This window comes from Embiotoca jacksoni, unplaced genomic scaffold, assembly GCF_022577435.1.
Source record: "Embiotoca jacksoni isolate LCO1_2020_lvr unplaced genomic scaffold, fEmbJac1.0.p SCAF_25, whole genome shotgun sequence".
In the NCBI taxonomy this organism is placed as follows: Eukaryota; Metazoa; Chordata; class Actinopteri; family Embiotocidae; genus Embiotoca; species Embiotoca jacksoni.
Genome location: NW_027185376.1, coordinates 3448161 through 3464363, shown reverse-complemented (window position 1 = coordinate 3464363; position 16203 = coordinate 3448161). Strand labels below are relative to the sequence as shown.

Below are 16203 nucleotides of genomic sequence, written 5' to 3'. Positions count from 1 at the left end.
TGAAGGTACATCGATGTGCTGTTTCATACCAGGGTGCCAGCTGAGGCTCATGTTCCCTCCCATATGGCCGGATAAGTGGTTTAACCTCATATTAGATGGACCAGCTTGCGGACTCAGGGTTGAGCTGTTGTTGGAGAGGTGTCGGATTAGAGGAGGAAGAGCCGTCCTGTCCTGACTGAGGATACTGGAGGGAAGCGTGACTCAGACTGCAGGAGCCTCTCGAGGATCTTTAACAAGTGAGTGGCTTTAGGCTCCTTAAAAAGTTTCTCTCCTCTCCACCCACAGTCACGTCAGTTATTCAACAATGGGAGTGATTCACAAGATTTTTTGCTGCGTGTTTCACTGAAATGTTCCCGGTGCCCCTTCTCACATACTGTGAATAAGTTCCATCTCTGATTTTCAGACTGTTATATTTAAAATCCTTAATTGATCAATAAATTGAAAAAAATAAGTAGACAATAGCCATGATATTTGTTCCTCATACCTACCTGAAATATGACCCAGATGTCATAACAGGTATGGCCTTGAAAAGGACACATTTCAGGACGATATTTAATAGTTTTTCTATTCACGTATCAGCGTATATGAAAATGTATATTTTGTGCCCAACAAAAGATTTTTGGAGCCCAAATCTTGTCTGAAATTTTGTCTGTTCAAGAGCCAAAAATCATAGATTTGAGCAAACCATTTTTTTTAAATATGCAATCAAATATTTGCATTTGCAATTATTTGAACAACCGTCACACATAAACGTTGCGTGTCCTGTCACTGTTCTTTCTCTGAACTATCTATCTATGAAAAAAAAAAAAAAATCCCGCAGCCTGATGTTCCTGCAGCACAAAGAGCTCTGAAAGGTTTTGCAGGAGTGAAGTGGTGTAATATGATTCTCAGGTCTCACTGCCCAGCTGACTCCGGTTTAGTCGGTTTGCGTGTCCACTGGGTGAGGATGTCTTAATTTATTCCCAATCAACAGGTGTCCCATAGAGGTGGGCTGCTGAAAACCCGCTCTGCCGGCTGGCCGGTGGCCAACAGTTGAGTTTCCTTGACGCTTTGTTTCGCCATTGCGTCACTCGCTGCTCTTCTGGAAGGTAACTTTAAGGTTTTTGCTGATGGGACAGCGAGTGAATTTCAGCACGACTCTCCGACCAGGGAGGAAACTCTGCAGCAGTCCTCATTAGAATTCCCTGTCCGTACACTCACTACGAAATCCTCCTGTAGTGGGTGGCACCGGCGTCCTGCGCGCCTCTTAATTGCGCACCGAGTATTAAGGAGCGATCACGGATCACGGATCACGGTCTCGTCACCACTGGCCGCGGATCACGCTGCCTCGAGGCGGAATAGTTGCCTCGCGTGTCCCGTTGTTTACGGCGTCGGGGGGGGGCTGAGAGAGAGAGAGAGAGAGAGAGAGAGAGAGAGAGAGAGAGAGAAAAGGTGGGAGCAGAGGTCCAGAGGTCCGGCGGAGGGTGGCGCCCTGCGCATCTACTCCTGGACGCACTGTGTCGCTTTCCAGGGACCCACAACGACACGATCCGCGCCTGCAGTCCGTTGCCGGGGCTCCACTGGCTTCCGCTCGCGGCTCATGATTCTGACACTTCTCGGCGGGGGACTGGCAACATGTGCGCCTGGACGGTGTGAAGTGTGACACAGCGGCTCCGGGCTTGCGTTTCTCTCGGATACGCCAAGTACCCGACGCTACGGCGCACCTTGTGTAATAGGTAAGTACATCAGTTTATCTCTCCGCTTCAGATCAGACAGCTCACCCTCCGGGCTGGTTTATTGATTCCTCTGAGAATACCTCTGCTTATTGATCATGTTGAGCATCCGATTCGTTTGAGATCCAGCGTGAGGGTGACGGACGTGAAGGTCTGAGCGTCAAATCACTGTTAGTGCTGCAGAACATGTCACTGCAACATTTCCCAGTTGATACCCTGTCAGCTCCGAGCATCCGTAATGTATTGCATGATGTGGGAACGAGATCAAGACCGGAGTGTGTCTTCATCACAGGTTGGATTGGTTAGTTAGTTCTCTGGAAAATTACAGTTTCAGTGGAAAGGATATAAGGAATCATTTTGTTTTTGGTTGATACTTTTTGTGATGATCTCAGCCCCCAAAGTCTTAAAAAAAAAAAAAATCCTTTGAAAAATAAATGAATTTGTCCCATTAAAGAAATGTCCCCTCGAGTGTTTCATTAGACATTGGGTGACACTTAACTCCTAGAGAGAATAAAGACCCCTTGCAGTTGGTTGGCTGTGGGCTGATGGAAGTTTTTCGAGGACTTGGGAAGCCATGAATCCTTCAACCTGAAGATCTCTGCCCCAAGTGCCCTTCCAGTGGTTTATTTCTCAGGCAAACATGGCAGCAACAAAGCGCATAATAGGAGCAGACTCTCTTAAAAATGTTCCGAGCCCCACGAACAAACAAGCATCCCCAAATAGCCCCGTGTGAGTGTGGAGCTTCAGCTTTGTTTGGAGGACCAGTGGGTTTGTATGGAGCTCAGTTTAAAGTGTGTACTAATTAAACCTGCTGGGCAGTCTCCCCCATTGTGGTAGGAATGTTTGGTTGCCTGTTCTCCACAGAACCCTCCACCCCCAGCTCCTTTGTTCTGGGGGGGGGGGGACAATCCTCCGGTGCCATGTGTGCAGTGGTGGGGGGAGGTGAGCGGGGTCAGCGGGGGGGGGGGGGGGGGGGGTATTGACATCTGTAGCTGACAGCTTCCTCGGACTGAGCTGACATGCTGTGATACCGTGAATGGGTATTAGGGAACATATGAGCAAAGCACTTAACACTAATGAGGACATTTATGGTTTGTGCACGTTGCTCAGGGACAGGTTGTACATCCAGAGGAGATATGTGTAATACTGCTGTTCATCAATTATTTAATGCAAATAAGAGGCGACATAAAAATGAATTGTGTCAGGCGGTAGTTCATTTTGAATGCTTGTTTAAAGCAGGCCTTCAGTTGGCATTAATAGTTCAAAATCCTGTTTTGTTTTTTTATCCATCTACTTACTGAGTTTGAGGTTAACTTTAAGCAAAAATTAGGTTTATGTACAGTATCTGAAATATACTACTCAAAGTAGGCACTTAATCGATTAGTTAAGCGTCGGAAGATCCAATGGAAATCGCCTTCATATCTGTTTTAATAATCGATTAGTCATTGAAGGCATTCGTCATGGTAGCAGCTCTGCTTTCAGGAAAATGCTAAGATCAGCACGCCAACACGGTCACAATGACAACGCCAAGGTGCAAACGTTCAAGCGGGTTAATTGTTCCCCCATTTGGACCATCTTAGTTTAACATTTGCCAATTAGCAGCAAGTCCAATGAGCAACTGACGTTTTTTTTTAGTTTAACAGGTAAATAGTTCCTAAACTAAAGAATCAGGATGTTTCACTGAAATATTCAAAAGTCAACCTCTCCGCGGTGCAACAGAAATAAGTTCAGAGATCATTGAAATCAGTATGAGCCGTCCTCTGGGGACCATGATTTATTTTAAATTCTTTTGCATCTTTTCTTTGTTTTATTATATTTTCAACAGAATATATTTCAATTTTGGACTCTTGATTGGACCAACAAAGCAATTAGAACATGTGCTCGCTGCGGATACCACCGAAATCTCAATTTCATCTCGGAGGGTTTTACAATCTGTAACGGACTTGAAAGCCTTTATTTCTGTAAGCTGCAAGCTCCCTAAAACCAGATAAAACCTCACGAGTGAGCGACACGAGCCCCGTTGGGTGTGCAGGATTTCCCTCGTAGATTATCACCGAGACAAAGCAGCGCCACCTCTTTCTGATGTGCAGACTGTAGTACGGCGGAGGCCGAAGTTGTTGTCAGTCATTTCAACACCTTCCTATTGAGTGGGAGGAATTTTCGGAGGTCAGCGGCTGAACAATCTGTTATCAGGAAGGTCACGAAAAGTCTACCTTAACGCTGAAAAACATCCGGAACGTATGGTGTATCCCATCCAGAGCAGCAGACCTCTCTTAAACAAACTTACCAGGGAATTTCCAGGAAAGGGAAAAAAAAAAATCTGGTTTGTGACTCAGGCGGAAAGTCCGAGCTGATGGGAAAGTGGTGGGGGGGGGGGGGGAACGGCGACAACGTGAGCGGGTTTTGGTGCTTGTAAGTAAGCGTCCCTCGTGACTGTGACTGGTAGGGAGTGGTACACCATGAGGTGGAATGTAAGAGCCCCCACCACCACCACCACGGCCCCTCGTGCCTCACAGTGTGAACTCAGGATGGACTTCGCACCTTCATCCAGCCTGACAAAACCGCAAGCTGTCAAAACAGGAGATTTTTTTTTTTTTTTATTTTTTTTTTTTTGACCTCAGGGTCAAAAAAAAAAGAGGGGAGGAATGGCAGCTTGTGTTTCTTTTCCTGTGTTTTCTAAATGCCATGCAGTATTAACAAAGGCCCCTTCAGCTGCTTTCAAAATGACTTTCATTTAAGCTGAGAGGGGGCTCATGCACAGGAAATACAGGGGAGGGGAGGGGGGGGAGGGAGGGGGTGTAGTGGTGCTGAAAAGCAAGCTATTCAACCAAGAAGAAAAATAAAACAAAATTCCCCCACAGCCACTTTTGATGCTATCAGCTAAAGAGTGTTCCCATCGGACCAGAAGGGGCCTCGATGAGTCGAGCAGGACTGCCCGACCTCCTTTTTTCTTTCAAGGTGTTGACATTTGAAAGCCATTGTACTGTATACAGTAGGATCAGAACCTGCTCTGTTTGCCCGTTGGGGGGGGGGGGGGGGGGTGGTATCAGAGTAAATAATATACTACGCCTCGGGTAAACAAAACACTTGCATTCTTGGCAAACCCACCTGCAAACAGAGACCACAGGAAAGGCAGATAGAAGAGGAAGCGGGGAGGGGTTGGTAAGGAATAACTAACCATCTTGATGATTAAAGGGGGACGATGGGTACTAGGGGGGGGGGGGGGGAGATAAGAGTGCAGGGACCATTGGAGCATGAGGTGTTTACAAGGGGAATTCCTCACATTCCTCTGCTGCAGCCATGCCACTCCAATCTGCACTTCCACCCACTGATGGTTACCATCACTGCCAAGAGGGACCCGAGGGGCCAAAGAAGGGCCCAAAGAAGGGCCCAAAGAAGGGCCCAAAGAAGGGCCCAAAGAAGGGCCCATAGGTTCCATTTCAGTGAAACAAACCAGAGGTGCTGCAGCAAATGTGTTATGTAAGGTGATTTATTTTTATTTTTATTTTGTTTTGGAGTGTTGCTTCAGAGAGTTTTGGGGGGTATTTGAAAGAGCTTATACAGCAAGTCCCCGGAGAGCTAAAAGCCACATGAATATTATTTTAGCGTTGAATGAAAGACTTGAGAGATTAAACCTGAAATCTTTCGCGTTCCACACAATCCGTCCGCTGCAAAATGACGGAGCTCTTCGGATGGAAAAGCTTCTCGATAGTTTGTGGAACATCCCCGTCACAGCAAGAAGCTGGTTGGTCCGTCTGTACAGGCCGGTAAATATCTTTGTGATGGTTGGCCTCACTTTTGGCTAGAAACACGTGACAAGTCACAAACTTCGTTTAAATTCAGGGGTAGGTAACCTTGATTTCTGTAAAGCGGTGTAGTTTTGGTGAGTAATGCTAATGTGGAGTTTTTTTTCCCTAATCGTAACCGCAAGGACTTTCAGGCCAACACGGGGCAACCACACTAACATGCTACCCTCTAATGGACTGGCACGTGTATTACATGCTTTGAGGTGATACTGGGTTGGTCTGTAAGTCCCATGTAATCGTTTATAGGCATTCATGGTTCCCAGAGGATGCATCCTCATGATTTTGTCCTAATTTTTAACCAGCAAGTCATTGTTTTCACTCGATATTTACTGGTAGGGTTGGTATTGACTTTTGTACGGGCATCATGGTCCCCAGATGATGAATCCTAATGACTCTGAAAAGGCCCAAATTTGTATCCAACCTGCCAACCACTGATAGTTTTCACTTATTCTATGAAATAGCTCCGTTTTTACTGGTTGAATTGGTATAAACTTCTTATACAGTTATTCATGGTTCCCAGATGATGAATCCACAATGACTTTCTGTGATCTTCCTAACGTTTCCTCTAGCTACACCTTGTGTAGTTGTGGTTTTGAGTTAAATGTCTCCGCAGTTATTGGATGGATTGCTGTGACGTTTGGTACAGACATTCACGTTCCCCTGAGGATGAACTGTGACAATTTATAGGTCAAAATTTCGGTTCTTTTAGGACTTAAATTTATGTCCAAATACCTTAAAAAGTTACAATCATCCTCATAGTTTGTATTCATTGCTAATTAGCAAATGTAAGCATGTTAATAAGCTAAGTAATGATGGTAACTTTTCTTTAGTATTCAACTAAGATTTATTTTTTTGACAATAAAACTGAATCAGCAGCTTTTACAAAGGACTGTTTTTTTGTCATGTACTAAATGCTCTGTGCAAAGGCTGAAAAAAAAAAAATCTCATGTTCTCTTGTACAAGGAAGTCATAAGGATTGGCTTAACTAGTCTTTAGCCCTGCAGTCTATAAAAAAACTTCTTTTTTTTTCTCCACCGGCCTTTAAACTTGACAGCCAGTTGCACAACCCCTTTGTCTTCTTGCTTCATGCTATTTGAAGAGTGTTTGTTTGTGTCGTTAACATCTGAGAGCGCCTTTAATCCAACTGTCTTTGTCAGATAAAGAAATTTGTTTTATTTAAAATACGCCCAGGAGGAAGCTCACGTTGAGTAACGCCGGCATGTGAAAAGTGAAACACGGAGAGAGTTGCGTTCTCCTTTTTGGGCGACCTCCAGACGCATGAAGAGGTTTCTTGGTTTTAGGATCAATCAGCACATTTGTTAATGACGTGCAGATGACTGGGTGTAATAGGATTATTAGACGGCCTGGTGGGAGTCGTAGAAGGAGTCCTGGGGGAGACAGGCGTTACCCCTGCACACTCAGCCTGGTCCGGACCCTGGGGGTCATGTGATGGATGAGAGGGAGGGGGGCGGGGGGGGGGGCAGCAATGCCAGCATGTATCAGCCCGATGATTACGGGGTCTGAGGCCGGGCTCACCTATGAGGATTACTCAGAGCCTCCAATGGATGGCAGGTTGTCACCGCAGCTAACGAGGAAGCAAATCATCATCCTCTCATCATCTCAGAAAAGCACCAACAAGAAACGAGAGAGGCTCTAGTCTCCGGTTTCCTTGGTAACTTCTTCTGTCTTGACATTTGTAATATCAGCGCTGAACTTCTCGTGACACCGAAAAAGGCGTAAAGAGCCTTTTCATTTGAATACTTGCCAGTCTCACGGTTGCTCCAGTTCTGCGTCATCCGTTCTTATCTCGGATTGAAGCGTCTTAATTTCAGCTCGAGTCAAACCTCGTCTACCAGCCAGACTCGTCTGATGGAGGCTGTAGATTAAAGTGGCACCATATGCTCGGGAATGAAGAGTCCCCCTCTCCTCCTCCCCCTCCTCCTACCGCGCTACAGCTTATTATTGGGCTGCTATGTCACTGTCAGCAGCTAATTGTTGTGGTGGATTGAGGTGACGAGTAGAAAACGACTCGCCCTACATTGTCTTCTAATGCTTGGTCATCTTTACTTTACCTTTCCCTGCTTTGCAAAGGGAAGTATTTCTTTCTCCAAATAGCACAATCACACACTTTTATAATTACCTGCCAAGACCAGCGTTTGTTTTGCGTGACTTACCTCTGCTCAAGCTTTTTTAATTCCAAGAAAAAGAGGAGCCGCGGAAAAAAAGGAGCTTCTGAGCACATCCAACCATTGTTTTCTCTCCGTGCCGAATATGGCTCGTTTTCATGGCTGCCGGAGAGTCTGATTGATGGGCTGAAGAGCGCCTCGGCTGATGCTCTTCGTCGACAGCGCTCTGCGAGGCGAGAGCCGAGTCCTCGGCCGGGTCACGCGAGGTAAAAGGAAATATAGTCGATGGAAGGAAGAGGAGGAAGAAATGCCCTTTATAACAAAAGCGCAGGAAATGTGGTTTTACAACTGGCTCTTACCCCTGCGTACTGAATACAGCAAAAGGAAGAAAGAGGAGGAAAGAAGAAGAGGCAGTGAAAGGAAGCCTACTCGTTCCAAATCGCATCCTTTTTCTGTCTACTGCAAACAACAAAGTGGGTCAAAGTTCAAGACGCATTTTTATGATGAAGTACTAAGTCCCAATTGTACACACACTACATGCAACAGTACATACTTTTTAAGGGAACCTGTAGTCCGTACTACTTCTTCCATTTGTGGGCGGAGCATCGGCGCCACCAACTGTCTCGGCGTCTCAGTCGACGTGACGTATCATCCATCATCCGCCCCACAGAGGACTGTGACTCAGAACAGCCAGACTGCAAAATAGTTGGACATCCTGGTACTTTTGTATTGTGACATACTAAATGTTTTTCTGGCATATTAATTAGGATGGCAGTGTGGATACTGGAACGCAGCCAACGTGCAAACCAGAATGCAGATGCAGTATGTTGCTGATGTTTTCCTTTGTGTCACGGGAGCTGACATTTCGTTGTAATCACTGCATTAACCTCCTCTGGGAGAACTCCTCAAATACGAAAGCATCAGGACTTGTCTCCCCCAATTACACATCAGCGTACACGTGTTTCTCTCCAGTTTTCTTCCTCAGTCTTGCTCTCTGGTCTGAGAGATTTGCGTTCCCGGGACGATGGAAAGCCGCCTGGTAATCTGAGACAACATTAATAGTAAATAAATAAAACGCAGCGAGGCGTGGGCCCCGCAAATCAATTTTGATACACGGAGCTGAAAAATTACCCAGTGGGATTTAACGTGGTTTGTTTGTGGCAGGGATGGTGGTTTGTGGCAGCTACGTCACCATGGAGACAGTGGCATTATCTTGGAGGGATGATGCTGGAGTGACAGGATTGGCGGCAACATCGCAGCAACTAAATCCTACTGGACAGTAACCTGATAGGCTTCTGGCTTCGTAAAAAAACCGGCTCTCGGAAACATAGCATCTCGAAAGTGTCCTTTTCACATTCATAACGCCGCATGTTTCTTGCCAAGGACAGCTGATCCACAAGATTTCCCCGTTCACACATTATCTCTCGTGTGTACTGAGAGTGGCACGAGCCAAATGAAACTGCTGCTGATGCTGCTGGACTGACCCCCCCCCCCCCCCACACACACACACACACCTCCTCCCCCCTCCTCCTTTCTCCCCCCCCTCCCCGAAGAGGAGACTGTTGTCCTTTTGGGGAGAAAAGATGACTTGACGTTTTGGGTTTGTCAGAAGCTGCAAATAAATTGGCCACGCCAGTCGCTGCGCCGGCTGTTTGTGCTGTAAACACTGCAGCTCGCCGTGGCACACGATATGTCAAACATGCTGTAGCGGCCGCAATTATTTTCCTGCTCGCTTTTCAGCAGCTCTGAGACGAGAGTTTATGCATCTGGTGCGGTTACAATAAACTCAGAGCTTTCTTGTTTCTTTTATGGTTGCACTGTTCGAGGATCATATTGGCGTTTTTGCAAGTGCTGAACTTGCCCGGTTGATTTGGTGACACAAGTGATTAGAGGACAATAACAGAAAGTGTGTTGGTAATAATACAAAATGAATTATACATATCCCAGAGTTCCATTTATGATTAAATGTGTATCCACCCCTGAGAGCTATGAATATATATGTAAATATATACATATTACGTCTACAGTGCTGCGACACAAACTGCGGGCCCACCTGAGTTATTGTGCTGTTTTAATAAAGAAGGCTTAAATTGAGAATCAACAGTGTAATTAGACACAGTTATACGGCATCATGGCCAGTACGTGCTGGGAGTATTGATGTGTTTGGGCATTTCAATTGGTACAGAGCAAACATAGCTACTAACAATGGAAAGTACAGAAGAGAGGTAGTGCACATAACATACACTGAATGTCTGTTTGTGTTAAAAGCTAGAAATGGTCACAAAAATGGGATTTGACAAATTTTGTATGCGTGACTATTTTAAAGTAAAAATGTATTTTTTTTTCAGCACAACAATGAAAATCATTTATAAGCTTGGAATACTTTGTGTTGTGCATCATGTCATACTGTGTTATTTTCATCAACAATGCTATGATACTAGTTACCTTATAACGGGGATCCTGGAGTACAGGTCCTCCAAGAGGGGGTTGTGTGAGGCCCATCCAGGCTCACTCTGTCTCTCCTTTTGTGTTAGTTTATTTATAAGTTTTTTTTAGTTTGATTTAAGTCTCTTGCTTGGACGCCCTACTTGCATTGTTTGAGCCAGTTTGTCACACTGATTAAAACGCTTGAAACCACCGGATGTCTGGGATGGTAGACAAATAGCTCAGTTTGCGTGTTTTCACACAATGGTTTGCTATTTTTTTTTTGGTCTTTTTAAAGTGATTTACAGTAATCTACAACAAAGTGAAAAACCACTGGAATGGTCCTTTAAATTTCCACGCACAGGCGGCTTTGTCATTTGCGGTACAGAAACTCATCTCCTGCAGAAAATATCACGGCAGCAGCTCTTAAAATAACGAGTGAGATTTGGCTGCCTCCTCTGCACTCCCCTGGGCCCTCGCCCCATTCTTAACTCCTCCACTAATTATACTTCCCGCCATATTGTCCCATGTCCAACATTGCAGAGAGAGAGGGAGAGGAAGCAGAGTGATGGAGTGGGAGACACCTGTGAATTCTCTGCCAGCCAGCTCCGCCTCCCGGAGGGGCAGAGCATTTGACATTTAACAACGAAAGTCATAAACAGGCCACTGGAATGCCATTGACATTCATTTTGTCTGGCACATTTTTTTTTTTTGTCTGCAACTCTGCTCACTCCCTGGGTTAAAACCAGCACTGAACCCCACAGGATGCGTTTTTGCCTTTTAAAAAAAATGACAGGAGGTGTTGGCAGCAAATTTTCTGATTGAAAGGTTTTTTTTTGTGATATAAATACAAAAGCTAACATTTGCTGGTGGTCATATGTGAAAATGTGCTGCTTTTCTTTGTTTTACATCATTAAATGTAAATATATCTAGGTGTAAGGTGTTGAACAAAAGTGATTTGAAAACGCAACTTTGTGTTCGGGGAAAGTATCTCAGTATTCAGCCCTCACTGTGTGCGTAGGTGCACAGCTTTGTTTAGCTGTGAGCTCAACATACTTTCAATAAAAGGTAAAGACAATAGTTGTTTGTACTAGCAGAAATTGCAAAAACAGTATTGGACAAAACACAGTGCGTGCACTAAGGATTATTTTTTAATTGCAGGTGAACCCTGTTTGCCTGAGGCCGACATGAACAACATGAGGCTTTATGAATAAAAGACACATGGGATAATTTGGACATACAATGAGTCTCTTTGTCCCGATCGCCGGGCAACAGTGACATCTGAAAAACTACTTCTGTCTAACCCAAACTGTTGATTGGAGAGTAAAAAAAAAAAACAGCCTTTATAACAGAGAATCCAGTGACACGGCTGATGTTTGAACCAGTTCTAAAAATTCTAAGCTAAAACTCAAACAAATGTGATGCGGCACAAACGAAGCACAAAAAGCTGCAACCATTTTATTTGTAGTGGCACCAGGCGGCCTCATTGAATGTGCCACTGTCTGCAACCTTCTGAAAAACAGCTTCATTTGGTGACTAAAACAATGAAAACTGGAGGTCACAGAAGAACGAGGTGAAGACAGACAAACAGTCCAAAAAACAAAGAAATCCAGCTTTTTGACATTTTATTTGGGAAAAAATAACTGCCAATAATAACAAAAGTAGATATTAAGAATTATGAAATACATTAAGAGATACTGTGACAACAGGAGCTATTGATAAAGGATCAGTCCACCAAGTTTTACAAACATATGACTACTTTTAATGCATTATTTATGGCCGCTGGGCTTTTATATGGTAAAAGATCACATCATATAATAATAGTGAATTAATATATACCATTTATTTGGCACATTTGAGTGGAAGATTATAACGCAAAATAAAAAATAATTCAAAAACAGATAATTAAAACTACAGAACAGGAAAGTAAAAAAATAACAATGAAATGATATAAAAAAAGAAATTAAAATAAAACATGCTTTGGAAAGATTCTTTTTAAAAGATTGAAGTAACTTCTGTTTAAATTAAGTTGCTTTCATGCTTTCACCTGATTTTGAAGAGTTGTTGGACATCACGCTCTACCACCATCATCACATGTCTTATGGTGCTCATTCTTCCTGCTACTTTAAAAATCCCCACTGAGATTCAATGCAGCTGTTGTGCAGAGACCTACTGAGATTCTTCATGTTGTTTTGTTCTTTAATTTGTCGCTCATAATTAATTCAGCCTCCGATGGGTGGAGGCCAAGATTTATGATAATCCCACGTACGTCTCTGATGAAACACTGCAATCATTCTCGCTACGTTGTTCATTCTTTCAGCTGTTTGATGTAAGAACTGAGGGGTGTGGATCCTCTCCTGTTTATCACTTCATCACAGACTCTCCGAAGCTCCCCAAACAAATCACACACCAGCTCTGCTCTTCTTCGGAGCTCCATCTCCAACCTGCCGTGGCGTTGAACCACCGCTTCATCCATAATGGTAAACACTGCTGACTCACTGTGTGTGTGTGTGTGTGTGTGTGTGTGTGTGTGTGTGTGTGTGTGTGTGTGTGTGTGGCGGGGGAGGGAGGGGTGGCAGATCTCATCCAAACCATGCTGAGTCCGGCTTGTTCCTCTACTGTTTACCTATTCATGAATTCAGCCATGAATGATGGCACGGGCCAACCAAAGCTCCTCATCCTCTGGTAATTAAACGTCTGTTGGTGAGACATTTTTCTCCTGGTAAGCATTATAAAAACTCACACACACACACGCGCGCCCACACACACACACACACACACACACACACACACACACACACACACACACACACACACACACTGGGGAGCTGCCGGTGGGTGTCCCGGGCTAGGATTTTGTAATTAGCGTGCTGAGTGGTTGCACTGATTGCTTCATTATTCGTCTGATAGGCGTGTTGAGAGATATTTGATGGATGTTGCATGTTTGAGAGTAATCCATGAGCTTCTTACGCTCTGTGTGCATGAAGCTTTTAAAATGTTGCGGCCACTTCTCACCCATAAACAACAAGGCTACTCACTGAAGTTATGTTCCTTTAAAGAGCTTACACACTGAGCTTCATCCCCTTGCATCAGACCCAATGCAACACCAAACCCTCAATTTGAATAACCATCAGTGTGTTACTTACCATCAACACGCTGAAGCTCGTCGGCAGTGTTGTGAAACAGAGGTTCATCAGCAGGGCTCAGGACTTCAAAACGGTTTCAGAATAGAAGGCTTGTTTTGTTCTCCGTGGTTCAGCCTGACGATGTGAGCAGCGATTATCAGGCCAGTTTCATAAGGATTATTTCTGCACACCAAGATATTAGTGGCGGGGAGTAATTATGGCTTTCACACATTGCCAACTTGCGCGTTTGAAACTGAGGGTCGGTAGATGTTTCTGAAGGGCATTTTGATTGTTAACGTCCGGATTAGTGCTTTGAATTCAGTGCTGAAATGATTGGTTGATTGATTGTTTCACACCAAGACACTCGAGTGAACTAAACGCCAAGTAAAGGTGGTGAACATGGAAAACATTATTCCTGCATTTTAGCACTTTGGTCAAGATTTTACAATCCTGTAGCTCTCCATTTTATTCCCTTTGGCGGTACTTTTGGCAATAAGCAGTAATTGCAGCATTGTTTTTGGACTTTTCTTCTCTTTCAAGTAGCAATCAACCATGGCGTCACCCAGTGGTTTGTGAACTGCTGTTTTGAAGCCTCCGGTCTTGCATTTTGGCCATCGCCATCTTGTTTTTTGGAGCCAGAAGTGACTATACTTTGACGAGCTGGGAAGGAGGATATAATGCTCGCCCACCTTTACCGGCAACCTGCACACCAGGCATGTCAACTCAACCAGTCACGCCCCCAAACATACCTCTCTTTGAGACCTAGTATCTAATTAATGATGGAATTATTTTCAGAATAATCACCAAGAACATCGATCAGAAGGAGTGAATTTAGCTCATGACATCATAAAGAGTTGTGGAAAAAAATGTATTGACTTTGCATTTCACGAGAGGAGTGGAAGTTTTTTGAATGACAATGGATTTTTTTTTGGAGCCAGCCCCCAGTGGCCCTCAGTGGTATTGCATTTTCAGGCACTTCCACGTCGGCTTCTCATTTCAAACCTGGACACTACGTCCATTTTTATATACAGTCTTGGTTCACCTAACAGAGAACCAGACAGTGTCACCTATGTGACATCAGTCGGTGAGCAGCTGAAGAGCGAGCCTGCTGCATTAGCTCCGCCCACCCTCTCTGGCAGAGCAACCACTGCAGACTGATGGAGAACACAGACACCCGGCCCATTCAGTTGGTAATACTGCTAATATAAAGGCTTTCATATGCTTAATCAACATTGTGTTGCCTCATTTGGTGATTTTTTTTTTTAGTTACTTGAAGTGAATGAAAATCTTTCTATTTTATAATCTATCTTAAAGTGCAGCATCGCAGACCGGTTTAAACACAATTTTAAGACGTCACCTCTGGTCTTGAAAAATGGGTGGTCATTTTTCACTTTAACTTAGTGAAGAATAACTCAACAAATAGACTATTTTATAAATAACAAAAAGAGACTGCAAAGATATATCTGAACAAAAGGTTGAGTCTAACTAAAAATCTTTCATTTGTGTGTGTGTAAGTTTGGAAATGTTGATTTTATTCATTAGATTTTATTGCCATTTGAAAAAAAAAATCTTCAACCCTTTTCTTTTCCAAAAAGTCACAGAACCAAACAATCCTGTACACTGTTGATCACCTTAATGTAATACAGTAATAAAATGATTTCAAGTGATCGACATTGTGCAGGATTTTTATTTCTTTTTAGTTTTTTTTCGCTCGTCCGCCTGATACTTTGTCATCCCAGTCGTTAGAGAGATGACATTGTTCGGGATACTGGCACATTAATTTGTGCTCTGCTGCTTTCCTGATGACAGTAACTTGCAACACGGGGTGCCGTCTGCTCCGTGATATTAATCCAAAAAATGTGTCACAACTCTGTCCCTTTCGACACCTCCTCCACTGTAACCGGACTCCCACTGGACCGGGCTCAGTCGGATCTCACTTTAAAATGTCAACCCTGTCAGGTCCCCGTGCCGTCATATCCTCTGTCATCTCCAGGTAAACATCGGTCCCAGAGCCGCGGGGAATGCAGGCTCAAGTCATTACAGCTGCTCCGGCTACGCTCTCCTTCAAAATGTCCAGCCTCAAAACAAACACCGGCGCTTTAATCACCGCTGAAGAAGAAGGGTCACCACCGTCTCCATCACTCTGAAGCCGGATCACCTCCAGAGTGTGCCGATCACAAACTCAGGCACACACACACATACACACTATCTAGACTCTGTGTAATTGGCTTATTAGGCCTTTAGTCTCTTTGGAGAATTGAGCAACTGTGCTGCTCATCCATAAGTAAATTCTCCGGTTTCAGGCCAATTGTCCTTGTTGTGTTTTTGTAGAGTGCATCTGTCTTTGTCCGTCAACCCGAATCACATGGAGAAGGCCTAATTGGTGTGTGTGTGTGTGTGTGTGTGTGTGTGTGTGTGTGTGTGTGTGTGTGTGTGTGTGTGTGTGTGTGTGTGTGTGTGTGTGTGTGTGTGTGTGTCTGCCATACAGCGAGCCAGACACACTCGGTACTATAGCAGCTCTCAGAGTTAATCCGTCTCACTGATGGTGGGGGTTGATGCGGAGGAGGAGGAGGAGGAGGAAGAGGAGAAGGAGGAGGAGGAGAGAGAGGAGAACAATACAACATCTTTCCCTCCGTTTCTCTTGCTCTTTGGGCTCGGGACACGTGGTCGTTGCTCGGCGGGAAATCTCGGGACCTTGGATGTTCTGTACGGATGTTGCTCCTCTCGTTCCCTCGTCCCAGCTGTCTCTCAGCGGTCTCTGCTGCGCCGCTCAAGGAAACGAGGTACCTTACACCCCCCCTACGCCTTCAAAAAACATCCTTTCCTACCGCCTTTTTCATTCCTGCTATTGTCAGCAGACAAGAGGCTGCGTCAAGGGGTAAAATTAGAGATGTGTGTGTGTGTGTGTGTGTGTGTGTGTGTGTGTGTGTGTGTGTGTGTGTGTTTCGACTAAGGAAGGTCCTGGAGTTTCTGAGGTTTGTGCTTTAGTGCTTATGTTAGAGGCTGTGTT

General features: G+C 44.5%; 1 protein-coding gene across 4 annotated transcripts in view; it reads left to right on the top strand.

Moving 5' to 3' along the window:
- Window positions 1-47: 47 nt before the first annotated feature.
- The window catches only part of tmem108 (transmembrane protein 108), a 49725-nt gene continuing 33569 nt past the window's right edge, over window positions 48-16203 (top strand). Inside the window, exon 1 of one of the 4 annotated variants that reach the window (XM_069159664.1) lies at window positions 48-236. The gene's annotated coding sequence lies outside the window, so the exon portion shown is untranslated. Of the gene's footprint in view, window positions 237-907; window positions 1716-12465; window positions 12549-15894; window positions 15977-16203 lie in introns of those variants that run through there. The other 3 variants (XM_069159662.1, XM_069159665.1, XM_069159663.1) reach the window with 3 other exon arrangements.